The following is a 19356-nucleotide window of genomic DNA, read 5'->3' as shown; positions in this document are numbered from 1 at the left end:
CATTGAGTTATGGCTCTGCTGCTCTGCCCTGGCTGGGAGTTCCTTGGCTGGCCTTTCCTCTTGGTTGGTTTCTTGCTTGATGACATGAGCAGCTCATTAAAATTCTGCTACAAGAAATTCTCAGGTGTGTGCCTTCGGATGTAGGACTTGTCCCCTGCTAAACACGCTGAAATTGTGCAGAAATAACCAACATCTCCGGATGCAAGCTGGAAACTCTGGGTTTTTTTTGAGTTTTCAGGCTCAAAAAATGAAACTCAAGCATCATATTGCTTCCTTTCCTCCATTAATGAAAGTGTGTGCTAAGTGAGCCTTGTCATAGCATGGTGTCACTGTAGGCACAGCTTTTCTTAGTTTATGAGTCTCCACATTTATCCACTCTCATCATCCTGGAGCAAATATCATCCTGATCCCAATGGCCAAATGGAGTCAGCTGCAGTGATTTGGCTGTGAAGCTTCTTCAGTTATGGTTTGGATGAGAAATTAGTTCTTAAATCCCAGTAGCCCCAAAGTGCTGCCTAATGGGTGCAGCTTGTGCACCTGTGGGATTGAGCATAAAGGTACCTGAACATATAAAAAATGCACTTGAGCCATTCAAAAAATCAAACCCTGAAGCATTATCCACACCACAGCTCAAAGTCCCATCTGTGGGCCTTTAGCAGTCTCCCAGAACCAACTGCCTTTGCCTCAGCCTGTCTGCCTGCCTTTAAATATCTTCATCCTGAGCCTTACTTGAATGGTAGATTTTTTATCGCCACTGGTGCACAAACTAGATGACTGAATCCTCTGGAGGGGGGAGGAAGTAGCAGTTTACATGCAGGTGGCAAAGGAATTAATAAAAGGGCTGGAGAAACATAATCACAGGGATGTCATCCTTTTTCCACTGGCTGAGGTTTGGATGTAAACCTGATACCTGACTCTCCTTAGAGTTCCTGAGGATTCATCTCCTTCAGAGTCTCTCTTAAAAAGAGTTATTCTGACTTTTTCTGTGTCGGGTGCTCTGAAAATTTACAGAAATTAAGTTGATTTATAAGATGCAGATTGAATCAGCATTCCTGAGGCAAAGATCACCAAGCTCTATGGGGTCTCACTCTTTTTTATTTGGTGTTGTAGATCACAGAATCCTAGAATAGTTTGGGGTGGAAGAGCCCTTAAAGACCATCCAGTCCCAACCCCATCCAGCTTGGCCTTGAACATTTCCAGTGATGGGATGTTAGGGAAACTATAATGGAATGTAAATCTCCCTCCTTCTCTCCCCAAAAAGAAAAACTGTAAGTGTCAGGCTTCATTAAATGAGATTTTTAATAACCTTCAGTTTTATAGAAGGACTTTGGACAGGATCAGAAGAAATCTAGTGGTTTGTGATAACTAGCCTTTAAAAAGTGCCATGTGTCTTTTAATAAAACATTGGCTTGCTGGCCTGGGAGGGATGTTGCTAATGAAAGACTGCAAAACTGCATAATATTCCCTACTTTATGCAGCAGTAGCCATGATAATAATCATCCCTGAAAGATGCTGTGCTTGAAGTTATCTTTTCTTGGAAAGCCCTTTGTCTGCCCAGTGAAATGCTGAGTGCCACTGCTCCCAATCTCTGCTCTGCAGGTGGCCCAGGGAATCCAGCTCTTTGCTGAGCTCTGGATGGGGCTGAAGCTTCTTGGAACTCTGAGGCACTGACCATGGAGCCCAGAGGTTCCTTTCCTTCCTTCCTTCCTTCCTTCCTTCCTTCCTTCCTTCCTTCCTTCCTTCCTTCCTTCCTTCCTTCCTTCGGTGCTCATGGTAAATACCAACACCCAAGAGTGCGTGATTGCTGATGTTTAACATCCCCCAGTAAAATCACAGCATTATTAATTTTCCTGCCTTATATACCTCTGGAATGGCAAGAGCAAGAGGAGAAACCTGGGCCCAGTGATCCATCATGCAAGGCTTTGAACCAGAGCCAGCTCCAGTGAAATTTGAGCGAGCCCCCAGAAACACAAGGAAGGCTGGAGCAACAAGTGCATTCAGTGAGCTGTGATATCTCCCTCTGCTGCTTTCTGCAGGGGAAACTCTTTATCTGATGTGTAGGAGAGAAGAAAGAAGCAGAAAAGCACACACATATATTTAAATATTAAAAGCTGCCCCAGGAAAGAACTTAAAATATGAGGTAATTTCCTCGATGAGCTTAAAATGTTATTTGTCATCCACGCTGAAACAGGAGAGAAAGGGAAATAAAAGAAGGACAGGAAAAGCACCCTGGGCATTTGTGGTTTGGAGGAAGGTGCTGGGTTACACTGAGAGCTGAGACAGCCTCGAGGGTGTCCCTTGGGTCTGCTCCTGGCTGGCTCTGAGCACCACGGTGGCAGAATTCCTGGAGGGGAACAGATGAGCCTTGGCAAAGCCCTGGTAGCACCTGGGACTGGTTTACATTTCCTTACATCCAGGCATTTGTCAGAGCCTCCAGCCAAACGGCCTCAGAGGAATGGACTTTCCTGTGGCTGGTCTGGGCTGTGGATAGCAAATCCCACCAAGCCCCTGGACACTGCCTAAGCAAGTTTAGGTGTGTATTAAGGGGCATCTTCTTGGTTCTGGGCTGGGATTACTAGATTCCCCTGCAAATTGGGTGTAATAAGGTGCAATTACATAAAGGGAAAGTTAAAAAGTGCCATTTAGGGGGTTGTTGTGACCCAAGAGCAGGATCCAGCTCTTGGCCTTGTTAAATCTGACAACATCCACACTCTCCATGATTTGTGTTCTCTTCTGCTCATGCTGAACTCCCTGCAGAAGCTCTGGGCAGAGCAGCAGGATGTGAGCAATGTAAAAGTACAGACTGGCACAGGCATCTGTGGGATGCTTGGCTCTGGCCCTGTGGCCTTTATTGGCATGGATGCAGCTGAGATGTGCTGGAGAGGATCAAGAAGTCATGAAATCATAGCATGGTCTGGGTTGGAATGGAGTTTAAGGCTTATCTCATTCCACCCCCTGCCATGGGCAGGGACACCTTCCACCATCCCAGGCTATTCCAAACCCTGTCCAGCCTGGCCTTGGGCACTTCCAGGGATCCCGGAGCAGCCACAGCTCCTCTGGGCAGCCTGTCCAGGGCCTCCCCACCCTCACAGGGAAGATGAAGCCTTGGAGGAGGCATCTGGAAAGGGCCCTGGAAACTTTCTGCCTCCATTTGCTCTGCCCCTGGACAACACAACAAGCCCTGCTCCACGAGGAGCCTGTGGTCTGCCCAGCAGCACTGAGCTGCCCTTTGGAACCAGTGATTTCTCTGGAGCTGGGAAATCCAGCTGCTGTTTGGCCTCTGGATTGTGCAGCTCCAAAGAAATCACTGGTTCCCTGTTATCAAGGGCTCTGACTCAGAGCTCAGGGAAACACTGCCATTCCAACCTCTGGGAGCTGGATCATTTTCCCCTTGGCAAATTTGGCTTAAGCCACACCATTCTAATTTTTGTGAAAAATTAGAATGTCTAAGAAAAGAGGAGACTGTTAATTTTTTGCATATTTGCCTGTTATAAAAGCTGCATTTCCAGTATCTTGTGACTCAGCCGAGGGAAACTTCAACATTGCTTTTTACTCCAAAAAAAGAAAATTAAAATGATGATAATAACTGCCCTGCCAGGGAAGCACTCAGGCCTCTGAGTGATGCACAAATCACAGAATTAAATGCAGGGTGCCCATGCCCAAATTCAGCAAAGGGGGGTTCAGGTGGCTCTGCAGCCCCTCTGCACCAGGGGAATGTCACAGAGCCAGCAGGTCCTGGCTGGCAATAAGGGAATGAACAATTCCTGTCTGTCTGTGTGCAGCAGATGGGAAAACTGCAGGGAAGCAGTGGCCAGCAAGGCAGCAAGGGGTCCATAGCAAGTCAGCACCTGGAGCTCCACACACATTGCTCTGAAGCAATAAATGCTGCCAGTTTAATACTGCACAGCCCCTTAGGGATGTGAATGCTCCCTGGGCACTCCCCGAGTTCATTTCAGCTTCTTCTAATTCAAAAAAAATAATATTTTTTAAGGGTTTTTAATCAGTTTTTGGGGCAGAAGGAGCCTGCAGTGCAGCCACCTGCTCTACATGGATCATCCAGCTTCAATCAGCAGCATCAGCATCACAGTTATAACTTCTGGTAGAACAAGGGTAATTTTCATCAAATATGGAAAGGATTGGCTTATTCCCTGCTATACATAGCTATCTCTATTAATTTTTTATTATTAGTTTAATTTTTTTCCTTTGGTATTTGAATTTAGAAATAACAAAGTGGAATTGCTCAGCAGGATGAACTTCAGCACTAACCACAAACACAGACCTGGCTGCAGGAAGCAGTGAGCTTGGAGGCATTACCACATTCTTAGTGTTAAAAGAAATAAATGGTGAGGAAAATCTGTTCCCTGCTCCTTCCAAGTGTGCTGTTCTCTGGTCAGCCTTCCCAGCCAGGGAGTGTGAAAATCAGCAATGCCCAGCCAGATTTTAGGCATAAAGAGGGAAGGGTGAAGATCAGCACAACATTAGGAATGATGGCATTGCCATCATTCTGCTGAGCCATCTTTCCATGCCCAGAGCCAAATGGAGGCCTGTTGAGGCAGGTTTGGTGGGGTTGAGCAGCAGAATTTTGATGATTTGTGACAACAGACCATGGTATGTTTGTGCACCTGAATTCTCAGCTTTCCTTGTACATCTCTCTGCTGTCCCCTCAGTACCCCAGGAAGGTGTCACAGTCACCCAGATTTCCAGGAATCCTGCCTTACATCCCCTGCCACTTCTAAAGGACAAAAGGACACGGTTCACCTGGCACTTGGCAAAATGCTTTGGTACAGGAGCATCCATGGGGAAGCAATTCTCCAAAGGAAACCCACTCAGCATCTTACAGATTTCCTGTTATTACAGACACCATGTTGTTATTGACATTTTTTCTTCCTTGGTTCTGCAGAAGGTCACCAGGCTAAATCAGCCATCTCTCACTGCAGCAGCCTTTCACTCACAGACAATGACAATTCCCTGCAAAATGTCTCAGTCTCCAGCCCTGGAACTGAGTGGGTTTGTCAGCCCAGAGGAAGCAATTTTTTCTGCCACCTTACACTGAGGCCTGCAGGCCTGGGAGAGGGAAGGTGAGAGCTGAGTGACTTTCTGCATCACCCTGAGCAAACAGCACCTCTGAGAGTCCCGTGTCTGCCTCCTCCTTCTCCCTTTTGCCCTTATCTCCCTTTCTCACCATACATTGCACCCTGACACCACACAGACATGTGCTTTTCTTGATCCCTGCAGACCTTTAGCAAGGCAATGATTTGCAGGCAATTTTTCCCCCACCATTTCTGAAACCTGGGAGAAAACTTATTTTTTTAAAATAAATTTTCAGTTTTGTTCTTGATTCTTTTGCAAGAAGATCAAGTTCCCTGATCATCCTTCACTGCAGCCAGCCTGTGGTCACCAGAGTTCCTCAGGACACTCTGAGGCCATCCCTGTCCTCCCCTCACTGTTGTGCCTTCCTGAGACTCCCCATGCAACACTGCCCATGCTTTGCTTTGACTTTTCTGTCAGTAACCTTGCTGGCATGGGTCTGGGATTTGTCAGGAGAAGGATATTTTCCTCACACACAACCCAATACTCAGTTTGGACCGTTTGTGATCCATCTCTGCCTGACATTTTCTGTGCTCTGAGAAACCCACCCAGCCTCGGGTGGAATTAGATAACCCTTTAATGGTGCTGTGGGCAGCAATGCAGCGGGGTCGGGGTGGAAAATGTCAAAAGTCAAATGAAACAATAAAAAAAACAGTCACTTTGAACCAAAGCAGGGCTTGTTTATATCATAACACAAGGTTCATCCAGGTTAGGTGTGCTGGAGAATGGAGCACTGCACTCCTCCTCAGCTTATCAGCAGAGAAGATTTTATTCATTCCTCAGACAAGCCCTTGGACCCAGCCAAAGCTCCCAAAAGGAGAATCTCCCCAGACTATGTCAGATTTCAGAAAAACACGACAACAACAGCCTTGCCTCGCAGATACTGTTATTTCAGAGAGAAAAGTGCATTTTGTCAAGGCAGAAGGCAGAAGCCTGGAGTTCAGTTACATTGTCTGGGTGATTAATGTGTTGTTTAAGGAGCAGACAGAAGCAAGGAGCCTGAGAGAGACCTCCTCCCCTCTGTGCCTGCCTTCAAGCACTAAAAAAAACCCCACAGACAGAAAAAAAAGCAAATTAACTCATGTGGACACTGTTTTCTGATTATCTAAGGAGCATTTGAGGTACATTGTGGGCACAACAGGAATCACCCTAACTTGTGCCAGCTGAAGACAAATCCTCACGTTTAATTCCTTCACAGACACAGATTATCAGAGCACCCAGGCTGACAATAAGCAAAAATAACATTGCAAACAAAAATCCCAAGGAAAACAAGCTATGTCTGCTTTATCCTTTTAGACATGTGAGAAGCAGGATCCAAACTGGTTTTATAGTAGAGGCACTAAATCTCCTTCCCCATCTCCTGCCCTTTGTATGACAGAGGTGGCTGAAAGGAGAAGGAATTTTATCCCAAATATGAGGATCCTTTAATGACAGAGATTCAGTAGAACTTCTCAGCTTTATGGTCACAGGGAAGAGAATTTGCAGTCTATCTGGGGGTGTCCTGAGTGATGGAGGTGGGTGTAGGACAGAAAATTGAAAATTTAGGTTAGAAATGGGGGTGTGTATCTTATCACCATCTGTTAGAGGTGGGGCAGTTCTATTCATTGGGCAGTTTTTCTTTATCTCTCCCACAGCCAACCCTCCCTCCAGGAGATCTCTTCTGTTCATGGGCCATTAATTATTAATTATCTTCTCTTCATGGCCAGTGAGTGTCCCTGCATGGCTGATAGAATTCCATCATCCCATGGGGAGATGCTCCGCCCAGGGGAGGAGCCAAGAGTTCCTTCCTGGATACAATCTGAGATTTGGGACACCAACCTTTGTGGCCTTTGCCCACTGCATTCCCAGAGGAGCAGCTTTCTCCTGCCCTGCATTCCCAGAGGGAGCCCAGGCCCATCCCCAGCAGCCCTGGAGCTGCAGAGGAAAACTCCCTCCTTGTGCAGGATCTCTGCTCCAGCAGAACCAAGCTGGCACTGCAGGAGGGCTGAGCCACCATGGGATGGGACTGTGCCACCTCCCTGACACACAGGCTGTCAGGTCCTCTCCTGACTCTGGCAGTGGTTTGTTTTCTTTTCTGTACTATTGTATTATATTTTTTTAAATTTTCCTAGTAAAGAACTGTTATTCCTATTCCCATATCTTTGCCTGAGAGCCTTTTAATTTCAAAATCGTAATGATTCGTAGGGAGGGGTTTACATTTTCCATTTCAAGGAAGGCTCCTGCCTTCTCCTTAGCAGACACCTGTCCTTTCAAACCAAGACAGACATTTAACATCCACATCCAGGGATGGATGCAAGATGCAGGATTCCATTTTGCTCCTGGGTACCAGAAATAATCAATACTCTATTCACCAGCTCAGAACTGTCAGGCTCTGATTCCTAAGTGGGAAGTAGAAACCTCTGGGCATCCCCTGGGGGCTTTTCTCCCTGGAATCCTGTGTCCATGTCTCAGATGTGCAGCCCTAGCCTGTGTGTTTTGCCGGGTATATTTTTCATCACATGGTTTGCCGTCTCTCCTCCCAGCCTCCTCTTCTCCCCTCCTGGGGAATCCAGCACAGTGCACGCATTCGGCACATGCTGAAATGTATAAATAAACCAACATTTTGCTGGGTCAGCCCTCTGTTGGCAACCTCCTTGTACTTTGTCACTGCAGGCCACAACTCCACTCACAGTGACCATCTTGTCTTGGCAGGACTCATTTGCTTATTCACTCCCCCCTCAGCTCTGCTGCTTGGTGCCAAAGCACACCAAGAGCCCCTCAATTGCCCTTGGCTTCCCCTTTGCAAAGGAATGCTGAGCTGTGGGGACAGTCCACACCAAAAGGAAAAGGGATAAAATGTTGGTTGCCAGTGTCCAGGGAAAGGGAGGAGTTCTGTGCTGTCAGATCCTACTCAAATGTGGTCCATGGGGAAAAATGAAGAAGATGTTTATGGCTCTCACCATTGGCTTCCACGTGGGATTTCAGATACCCTCACACAGTAATAAGGATAAATATCCCTTGGCCCTGATGAAGAGAGACATTTTATGGAACACAGAATCATTAAAGTTGGAAAGGACCCCTAAGATCATCTATTCTGTTCATTCCCCCAGCACTGCCATGTCCACCATGTCCCCACATATCACATCCACATGTCTCTTGAACACTTCCAGGGCTGGGAACTCTCTCACTTCCCTGGGCAGCCTGGTTCAATGCCTGACCATCCTTTCAGTGAAGAAATTTTCCTAATATTCAATCAAATCCTCCTCTGGCACAACTTGAACCACAACTGCTCACAAAATTTCCCAGATGAGTATTGTCCCTCTCTTTTTGTCCAGAAACAGAACCATCTCATCCCTTATCCTGCATTTAAAATTAGAATTGCTTTTCCCCATCCTAACTCTTATATGGATTTGATCTTTTTCAGTGCTGCCTTGTTTCCAAAATGCAAAGTGTCTGGAAATGGAAAAGAAAGAAGTCACAGGTACATGGCTGCCTGTCAGACAAGAGCAATGGGCTGCCCCATCACTGGAAGGGTGATGCCATGGGCACAGCATCCCTAAACATGAGGTGTTTAAAGAGGAAGGTTGAAATTTGCAGAACAGGCTGTCAATTCCAGAAGTACAATTCCTCAAAGTAGCCTCATTCTTCAAGGACAGCGGTCTCAAAAAATCACCCTGATTCCAAGCTGGACATTGCTCTGGAAAAGATCAAAAATCCTGCTTGGCATTTCAGAGCCATGTCCAAAACATTTGTGTTTTGTAAACAGGAAGTCACTTTGTCTGGAGAGGCTATTTTCCCCCCTTCAATAGCTGCATGCAGCCTTTTTACATAACCCCTTTTTGCAGTATTTTGGGACTGAAAAGCTCATTTCCCTCTCATAAGCACAGAGGAGAATGCAGCTGCCACCCAGACATCCTTTAAATGGGACCACATGTAAGCCACTTAGTCTCCAAAAATGAAAGCAAAACACAGAGCTGTCATCACTGCACGGCACCGTCAATCAGGGCTGCTCATAATGTGCTGCACCATGTACATCTCACACCACGTCCATTATGAGCCTAGCCTGATGGGGAATAGCACAGCAGAACATTATAAACCCTAGAAATTCTGCATTAGAAAGTGAGGGATAAGCAGGAACAAAAAGTTCTGATCCAGCCTTTTTTTTCCTGGCTATGAGCATTGGTGAATACAAATTCAATACAAATTCCTCTGACGTTGTTTCCCAGCTTCACCTGGACCAGGTTGGGTCCAACCTCCTGAAAAACGGCATTTTTTGTTTGTGTAGCTCCACTGAACAATCCAAATCCAAGAATTTTGCATGCAAGTTCAGCCAAATGATCTTGGCAGGGTCAGTCCCCCGTGGTGTGGATGGAGACACCAGGATGGGTCGTGCCCAGCTGGTTTAGTTGGTTTCTTCTGCTCCCTTGTCCTGTTGGTCCCATCACAGGATGCAGAAAAGCCACAATGGGATGTGCTGTGAGGGCAGATGGTGCCTGTCACCCCAAGGAACAGGAGAACAGAGAATGTCTACAGACAGCCCTGGGGTTTTGGGCAGCTGCTGGGATTGCCAGGAAAAACTGCCTGGAAAACACATCCTGTGCAATGAAATGGTTGGTCCAGGTCAAATCCCTGCATCTCAAAACTGCTGAAAGCTGGGAAGGCAACGTTGCCTATATAGAACATTGAAAAAAAAATGTGGCATCAAGGCTCTTGCCTGGTTTAGAGGCATGAAAGGCTGAGATGGAAAAGGATGTGTGCTTCCATGGGTGGAAAGAATGCATAAAGGCTGACAAAAGTAAAAGCTATTGATAATTGGACTTTCCCTGTAGCTGCACACCTCCTAAGAATTCATAATTTCCAAATAGAAAAGGTCATTATTTTTTAAATGCTTAGGATCATTACTGGGATTCTGGGCTTGGCATTGAAAAAGAAATGGCTGGGGGGCAGCAGATGACAGGAGGGCTCTGTACTGAGATAGAAACAGAGAACAGAAGGAAGAGGACAAGGAGATGGGTCCAGCTGAATGAGTGTGCAGTGGAAAAAAATGTTCAAGGAAGGAGCAAAACTACAGAGAAAAAATTGTTCAGCTCATAGTATGGTAGATCTATTGCAAGTATTGTTTAAAAAACACAAGGAAATTATTAGAATATATTTAGTAATTTGTGTAAAGCTCTTCAAGTACCTTAACATCATCTGTTAAGTGCCTGAAATAGTGAGGAGAGTCCATTAAGAACAAGGGTAGGGAAAGAGGAGCCAAAGCTCTCTGGTGGGGACTGGTGGGTGGGTTGGTTTCATCGTGGGAAGGCGTTTCCCCTCCTTTCAACATGCCCTGGCTGCAGAAGCAGTTACAGTCTTAAACAAACCAGCTGGCACAGGCTTAAAATTGTGTTGTTATTCATATGCATCCAAGTATAAAACAAGGACTGTATGAGCTGAATAAATAAACAGACTCACTGGCCTCTGGTGAGGAGGTCTGTGTCGTTTTATTCACACTTTTTGCCATGTACTCTGGGGTCATTTGCCAGACTGGGGGTAAATGGCATCTGGTTCTTTAGCCCATGCTTGATCTGCTCTCTCTCGTATAAAGACTTTTCTTTACTGGCTTCTGGATGCAAAAACCAGGTGAAATGGAAGGAAAATCTAGCCAGAAAGTGTCTAAAATATATCAGAAATCTTTGGGCCTGATTCTGGCTGTGTTTATTCCCTTTTCCTGCCATTATAACAGGACAGAGACTTACAGCACCTTTGGTTTCACTTGAATTCAGCAAGAAAGTAGTGAGATATTTGTTATAAACTTGCTAAATCTCAATAGAACTAATTTAACTAAATCAACTGCTTTCAAAAGCTCAATACATCTACAGTCAAACACCAAGCATGTTTCAGTGGGAGGTTGTAACAAAAGTGATTTCAGAGAAGGAAAAAATGCCATTTGCAGGCAGGAGAAAACCACACATTTCAAGTCAATTTTTTCAACAGTCAAACAGAATTCACACTAATTCACCCCGATTTGACTTTGCTCAAGCTGCTCTGTGTCAGTGCCTCTGAGAAAGGCAAGTTGGCCCTAATGAGCTGCCTTTGTGGAGATTGTTGGACCCCATTCTTTCAACAAACCCATTTTATTGCTTCATGATGGGGTTGGAAATGAAAGACAATTCATATCTGGCTGCAGCTGTGCAGACATCCCCCCTCCATGTCCTCCTGTGGAAGACCAGAAGTTGGAAAATGAATGGTTTTGCTCAGTAAACCAAATTCTACAAATATCAATATATTTTGAAAATAATGGAGGAGAGGGAGAAGAGAGAAGAGAGAAGAGAGAAGAGAGAAGAGAGAAGAGAGAAGAGAAGAGAAGAGAAGAGAAGAGAAGAGAAGAGAAGAGAAGAGAAGAGAAGAGAAGAGAAGAGAAAAGTACACCAAGACAAGAGTGTAAACTGACACTGCAGGGTGGTTTGGATTGAGACATGAGGGCCTGAAGACCATGGTCAGAGCTTTGGCCACCATCCCTCGTGCCAAACATTCCCTTGCTGCCACCTGAAACCAAAGAGATTCCTTAAAACACGGAATAGGGAGAAGTAAAGGGGACATCTGTGGCTGCTGCTGCTGGTAGGAGAAATTGTGGGCACACTGATCACCCACATCAAAGCCGGGGTGGCAAAGTTTGGGCTGGGGCTGGTTTTCCGTGTAGCACATTGCTGGAAAATGCAGCATGCTGCCGGTTCCATCCAAAACCTTCCCTGTGTCATTAATGCTGGAAACCCCTCATTATACTCTCATTAAACCTCCCTTAAAATGCCCTTCCTGTGTTTTTGTGCTGAGGGCTGTGCCTGGCACGTGAAGCAGCTCTTGCTGGCATTTCAGGTGAGATTTTTTGGCCTCCTGGCAGGGGAAGGAAAAGAGCAAAACCAGAGGCAGAGCAGCTTTAACTCTCCCACATGTTGAAGGTGGGAGTTTGTGGTCCAATGCTGCTGAGATGAATGGCAGTGATGTCTGAGGGAGCAGGATTAGGTCTGGGATCAGAGCAAGGCCCAGCTGCATTAATTGGGGGATGATTTGTGGAAAAACCAATCCTCAGCAGCACAGATTAGTTAGTGGTGGGTTCATGACTTCTGCTGTTGGGCTACTCTCATCCTGTGTTCTGCCCTGGCCTCCCAAAAATGCTTTTGTCATTAAACCTCCCTTAAATGTCCTTCCTGTGTGCCTGGCACATGCAGTGGCTCTTGTTGGCATTTTAGGTGAATTTTTTTTGCCTCCTGGCAGGGGAAGGAAGAGCAAAATGAGAGGCAGAGCAACTTTAACTCTCCCACATGTTGAAGGTGGGAGTTTGTGGTCCAATGCTGCTGAGATGAATGGCAGTGATGTCTGAGGGAGCAGGATTAGGCCTGGCCTGAGATGCAGGCCTGGGATCAGAGCAGGGCCCAGCTGCGTTAATTAGGGGGTGATTTGTAGCAAAACCAATGCCCAGCAGCACAGATTATTTAGTGGTGGGTTCATGACTTCTGCTCTTGGGCTGCTCTCATCCCATGTTCTGCCCTGGCCTCCCAAAAATGCTTTTGTCCTGTGTGAGAACACAGCACACAGACACAGTCCTGACAAGAGCCTTGTGGCTGCCTTGACACGGATTTTTCAGGGATGGTGACAGGGGGAGAAAGGCTTGTGCACACCACAGATGTGTCTTTGAAGACAGAATGTGGGTCACATCTTGGAATTTAGGGGCTGTCATATGGGAATGGTTTGCTGGGCTTTTAGGGTTTCTTTGTGTTTCATAGCAAGAGGGGTCCTCACCTGCTACCCTTCACACACGTTATACCACAGGGTATAACATCTTTTTGGCTGGATCTTGGCTCTTTGCCTGGCATTTTCCTCTCACCTGAGAGAGTTGCAGGTGTAATCTTTATCCTCATGCATGCCTCCATGTATGCATCAGCCTTTCTCATCATCCTAAAAACCTTGGTGAATCCCAAAACTCAGATTCATTTTCCAGGCATTTCCTTGTGCTGAGGCAGCTGAGGAGCCAGCAGTTGTGCACTCAAGTGCCTCAGCAGGGTTTTCCCTCCCATGTCCGTGTGTCCAGGACTCAGAATCTCCTTTCTGACATGCCCCAGCAACATTTATGATGTCTAAAACACACTTAACATCCAGGAGAAGCCCCAGCCTGGAAGGCTGTGCCCACAGCAGGTTTCACTGAGCAGCACATCAATCAGCTGCTGAGATGAATGTCCTTCCAGATATGCACATGGAATTAATTAATTCAATTAAGAATTTTTGTTGTTGCTGTTTCCTGGAAGCAAACATGGCTTTTAGCTCTGGGATATACTACTATTGCACAAAGGGATAAAAAAACCAAAATCAAGGGGATGGTTTTTGTTTGTGTATGGTAAAGAGTGAAGCTTTTAAAGTGGATTTAGTGTTATTGTTGGGTGGTGGGAAACATGAGACTCATCCAAGTGCAGCTTGCAGTTCAGTGTGATTTGCAAACCAGGCAAACCTGGGTTATGGCTGTACATCAAAACCATGGTAAGGGCTGGCTTGGCTCTGGCTGGTGCTTGTAGCCATGCCAGCAGGAGAGTTTGGCTGGGACATGCTCCAGTTTGGGTCAATAACACATGTGACAGATTCTGAGATACTGTGGCCACTCAGTGCTGTGCACACAGAGGACCCAGCTCTGAGGAGCTCCAGGGGCAGACTAGGTTCTTTTGTTTTGGAAAAGTTCATCCCAAATGCAATATTGTGCAATATTTACTCCTCTGTGTATTTACCCCCACAGCGCAGCAGTGATTCACTAGAGCAGTATTACATTATTTATTTTTTCCTCAGTTTTTTCTCTTGCCAGATGCTGCTTTTGCTGGGTCACCAGGCTGAAATGCCCACTGCCTGCTGGCACGGGACCCCTTTCACAAACATACCTGATTTTATTTTAAAAGCAGGTTTTCAAAAATTATTTTCCTCACCGTGAGGTTCCCTCTCGGAGTCTCTGGTGTCAAGATGACCCCAAGGTGTTGGAAAGTCTCTTTTTCCCAGCCCCAAAATCAAAGAAGGAATCAGGATTCTTTGGCTGTGGTTTTCAAGTTGTTTATTCTCTGTTATCTATAACATTCTTTTTCTGACCTGCTGAGGTCTGTCTAGCAGGTCAGGTTGAGGCACACTGAGGTGGTGTTATCTTTTTATACTAAAAACTACATGTACATAATTTACAATAATTTTCCAGTACCTATCACCTGTGTTAGACAGTGAGTTTCTTCTCTAAACAAATCCAAAAGTGCCAACATCACACAGAAGATGGTGGCCAAGAAGAAGAAAGAAGAGGGACAAGGCATGCCCAAATCCCTCCATCCTGGCTTCTGAACACCCATTCCAAAAACCCCAAAGTTCTACTTTTTCACCCTGTGACAAACTAACTATCACTCTAATTAAACTCTGGTGGCTTGTAAATCTTCGCATAACGTTGGTAATTTTCTCCATGGGTTAAAATCAAAGGCACAGGTGTCTTTGGTTGCATGCCAAGGTCTCTGAGTCCCCTGGCAGGGGCTCGAGCCATCCAGGACATGTCCTGGGTTCTGACTGTTCCCCTCGACCTCAGTGCCATTGGGGTTGCAGAAAAGCTCAAGGGAATTTATTCAGAGCCCCAGATGCTTTGGCAGTGTGCACAAGGTATCTGATCAGGGTTTGGGAGCTCTCGGGGAGCTGGCTTGTTTGTGTTGATACCCAAGGACTATTGTCTGTCTGTCTGTCTGGGCACACGTGGGACTCGTTCTGAGCCAGCCTCCTTCACCCTGGCACTCATCCAGGGAGGTTGCAACAGCCCCAGCTCCTCAGGGTGAGCCCAGGCTTGAAATAAAAGCACATTTTCCTATCATCAGGACTAATCACGCAGGGAATGATCAGAGGAAGCCAAAACCTGGAGGTGCCAGGTAAGTTTTGGGAAAATCTCCCCATGTCACTGTCGACATTGAATGCTGGAGGAGGTTTGGAAAGCCAGAGGGGGATTATTTGGATTTTCTCTTTGCTGGTTTATTACTAAAATCCAACAATAACAACAAAACAAAATAAATTTCCCTCGTACTGAGAGTAATTTCAAACAACAACGCTTAGGTGGTGACAAGGCAAGAGGTGCTGTAAAACCTTTCTGTGGACAAAATTGTAGCCACAACCTGAACAAAGTGAGGTTCCATATCTGAAATAAAAAGAATGGGATTTTTTGTGGAAAAAGGTAGACCCTGCACTTCTCTAGGACAGCTGAGGAGAGCGGGAAAGAAACTGGGAATCTGCAGGAGCAGAGAATGATGAGAGGTCTAGAAAATGTGATTTCTGCAGGAAGATGACAAGAACCAAGTTCATTCTGTCCTGAGCAGGGAGGCTGGAGAGTGAAGATATGACATTGTAACTCAAATATTTAGACAGAGAGGAAATTCATAAACTGGTTTTGTGTCCACTGAGCAACAAGGAAAGAAATCATAGCTTAACCATAGGCAGCAAAAGAGTCTTAGGTTAAAATCTGTAAAAAAGACTTAGGGATGCTCTGGCAGGGATTTTACAGGCAGACTGTGCATTTGCCACTGCTGCAAACCCACACAGGGCACCTCCACCTCCCGGGCATGGCTCAGAGAGCTCTTGGCACCTATGTAAACTCACAAACTCCCTTCCAGCTCCATTTTCTCTGATTTTGAAATAGCAGCAAAATTACAGCCTGGCAGCATAAGAGCTGGGATTATTTGTTTTAGGATTAACATAATTAGGCTAAGCATGAATCAGATGTTTTAGCAATTTGCAATTAAAGCACACAGGAGAGATGCGAGTCTGTCTCTCTGTCACTGATCTACAGGCAGGAAGGAAATGCTGACAGACACCATCCTCTCACCTCCACACAGGCCAGGTAGGGCTACAGGAAGGATTAGGCATCACCTTTTAATCCTGTACAGTGCCAGGCTGAGCCCTGCTTGTACAGCCACAGCCTTGCTGCAGTCTGATCTCAGTGTCCTAATTAACATCAATAAATGTTAGCACTGGCTGGATTTGCTGGGAAGGCTTGAACTCCAGCTTAACTCAGTGCTGACATATCAGCAGTTGAACCCAGAGATCAGACCCCTGCTAGAGCTGCCTGTTTTAAGATCACAAGGGGTTGCCCTTGGCTGCCTGCACCTCCTGCAGTGTGGAGCCCACGTGCAGGAGCAGAACGATGCTCTGGGACTGACACCCCATCCTGGCTGGAAACCTTTGATGAGAGTCAGCCACAGCCCTGGGACAGCCCCAGCGGATAATTACAGCTCAAAACGTGCCTGGTTTATGGCTGGAAGAGCTTTAACTCTGTCTGCTGGATACATCTGGGCTTCTCTTCATCTGATAAGTGACTTTATCAGTGAACAGATCAGGAAGAAGATGCTTATCCCCCCGTGGGTGCACACAGAAAGCAGTGATCAAGGAAATTTCAGAGGGTGATTATAAAAATATTCTCTGTTATAATAATAATCTAGAGATTATTCCAGCCTCTTTATGACAGGCAAACCATGAAGGCTTTTGCAGTTTGCCCAGTTTTCCTCCTGGTAGCAAGCTGTTTGCTCATTACTCCTTGCCACTAGCAATGAGTTTGGTTCAGGGAAACTCCATCCTTGCTCTGCATGGTCCTGGCATCAACAAGGGAATAATATTTGGTTCTGACTGGGGGGATTAATTTTATTTTGGTGACTGAATGCAATGTTAACTGGCAGTGCACCACCAAGTGCAGGGAGAGGGGCTGGTGCTCTTCAAACACACGGAAAACTTCCAAAAATGCCCTTGTTGTTGTTTTGCCCCTGTTTTGAAATCAGCATCACCTTTCACACCTGTAACAGAGGATAAACAAGGTTATTCAGCAATATAGACTCAGGAGAATGGGAGCCCAACAAGTGTATTTTACTCCCAAGGGTGTATTTTAGAGGCAGCTGGACCTATCCATCCCTCCAAACTATGTGCACACAAGTATTTCTTCTCCTGAATCTCAGCACTAAAAGCCCAGAGGGCTCAATTTTATCCCATCCATTCCACTTCTGGCACAATTTCCTCTCAGGAGAGGACACTGTGCTGCAGACTCTTCCAGTAGCAAACACCAAAGAAGGTTTTTGGAGGACTGTATTTAAAATATTTAAATACAGAAGCCTGTATTTAAATATTTTAAATACAGTCCTCCAAAAACCTTCTTTGGTGTTTGCTCACCAACACCACTGGTTTACTGGGAATCTCTTTCACTTTGATCAGCATCTGCTATAACAAAGATGCAGAGACATGGGCTTTTCTCTGACAAATGCTTCATTTCTTTTAGGAAAAAGTGTCTACAGAAGGCTTGAAATGAGGCTGGAGTTCCTAGAGTTAAAAAAAAAAAAAAAAAAGAAGTGGCCAGGTTTGGCTCCCAACATCAAACTCCTCAGAAAATCCTGGCTGGAGACAGGGACATGCAACCCCAAGGTCCAGGCTGCTGTTTGCAGACCAATTTAGCAGCATGCCTGCTCGACCCCTGGCTACAGTGATACCATCTGTGGTCTATTACTGAGGATTTTGTACCAGCTGGGCAGCAGGAGCTTGTCTGAAATCCACTGCAGCTCGGGAGCTGATGAGCTATTTAGCTACTGCTTGTATTTGTCTTATAAAAATAATAATGCCATGTTCTGTTGCCATTAAGGTCTGACATTAAATGCATTAATTTCCTAATAGATCTGAAGTAAGAGCTAGGGCAGCCTTTTATTTTAATGAACAGGGGACTGCTGTGATCCCATTCATCCACCCATGAAATCCACTGACTGACAAGGTCCCATTTCTGGGCAGCGGGGTTAAATGTGCTTCAGACAAAAGCCAGATTTTCCTTTCTTCTGCATGCCATGGGCAGGATCAAAGGAGTGGGGAAATGGACATTAAAGCACTTGTAATCAGGGACACAGACTCCATCCCAGCATGGGCCAGCCCCCTCCCAGGCTGATGGGAATGCTGCTGTGTGTTATTGCATGGGAAGCCTGGGAGCTCTGGGCAGAAAACCGGGCAGGTAAATGAGGCTGGGGGCAGGAACTGCATGGACCAGGCTCAGATGTCATCACCAGGAGCTTCTCCACGTGGGACTGAATATCCCTTCCAGCTCTGGGGCTTCTTCCCTGTTCAAGGCCTTCTTAGGGAGCTTGTAGTAACACTGGGACTCAGCAGATGGTGCTGCAATGGATAACCCTGGAAAGGGATGGAGGAATGGATGGTCTGGGGGGGGAAAGGAAAGCAGGAATTCCAGTTTGATTACATTTCCCTTTAAAAGCTGTGCTAATACACCTGAAAAGCTGTTCTCATTAATCCCACCTCCCTGCAACTGTAGGAAATCCATAATGTGGGAAGGAGACCTGGATGAGTGGCAGGGCTGTTCCCTTTGGCTTGCTGGGCAAACCACAGGACCTTAGAGGTGAAGATGGAGGTCACCTTCAGAGAATCTGAGGAGTCACCCACTCCCCTTTGCCTTTCCCTTTGGCCTTTAAAAACACCTCTTTCCAAGCAACCCTTTCAAAATGGTCTTGAAAGGATCAGGGCAGAAAGGCTGCTGATGTCTCCCCAAAGACAGCAAACTGGGAATGGCTTGTTTTCCAAGCACATATGAGTTCATTTTCCTCTCAAAATTTGCATTTATTTTTAACTGGATTAACATCCAGCTAATGTGGATGTCAACCAGTTGGAATGCAATTTTGGGAATTATGGAGGAATTTAGCACTGTTGATACAAACCATGTGATGGAGTTGGAAAGCAGATGATGTTTATCTGCATGGGCTTGGTGTCATTAGCATGCTCCGTGTTTCTCCTAGGTTAACTCTTAGGTGATCCAAAGGGGGAGAAATATTTCTACCACAGCTCCCATATGGCTCAAATGAGAGAGTGCATTACTCAGCTTGGGGTTTAAAAGAAATAATAGGGATTTTATTACCCAGATCTTCCTCCTAACAGGAATAGATAATAGCACTATATATACATAAAGTGATTTTTTACTTGTTAGGCTGGGGTTTTTTTCCATTTGTCAATGTTTGAATTATTGCAGTGCATGATGATTTGTAAGCACATATGTATGAGCATAAGCAGGCATCTCTCCTCATCCTGTATCTATTTCAGGCATGTTCAGAGGAGTTATTATGGCATGTGCTGAAACTTGAAGCTGATAAGTCAGGAGAGGACTTAAACCTCTTTAAGTCTGAATCACAAAAAGGGGAACCACCTTTCCTTTAAGCAGATGAGCCCCAGTGACCTTCTCAGTGCTGAAATCCTGCCCCCAGGAATCACAGACCAGGAAGCATCAAAGCAGAC

The sequence above is a fragment of the Melozone crissalis genome, unplaced genomic scaffold (assembly GCF_028551555.1).
Source record: "Melozone crissalis strain CALT ecotype California unplaced genomic scaffold, PUWL_Pcris_2 ptg000045l_1, whole genome shotgun sequence".
NCBI classification, from domain to species: Eukaryota; Metazoa; Chordata; class Aves; order Passeriformes; family Passerellidae; genus Melozone; species Melozone crissalis.
This window is presented reverse-complemented; position numbering follows the sequence as displayed.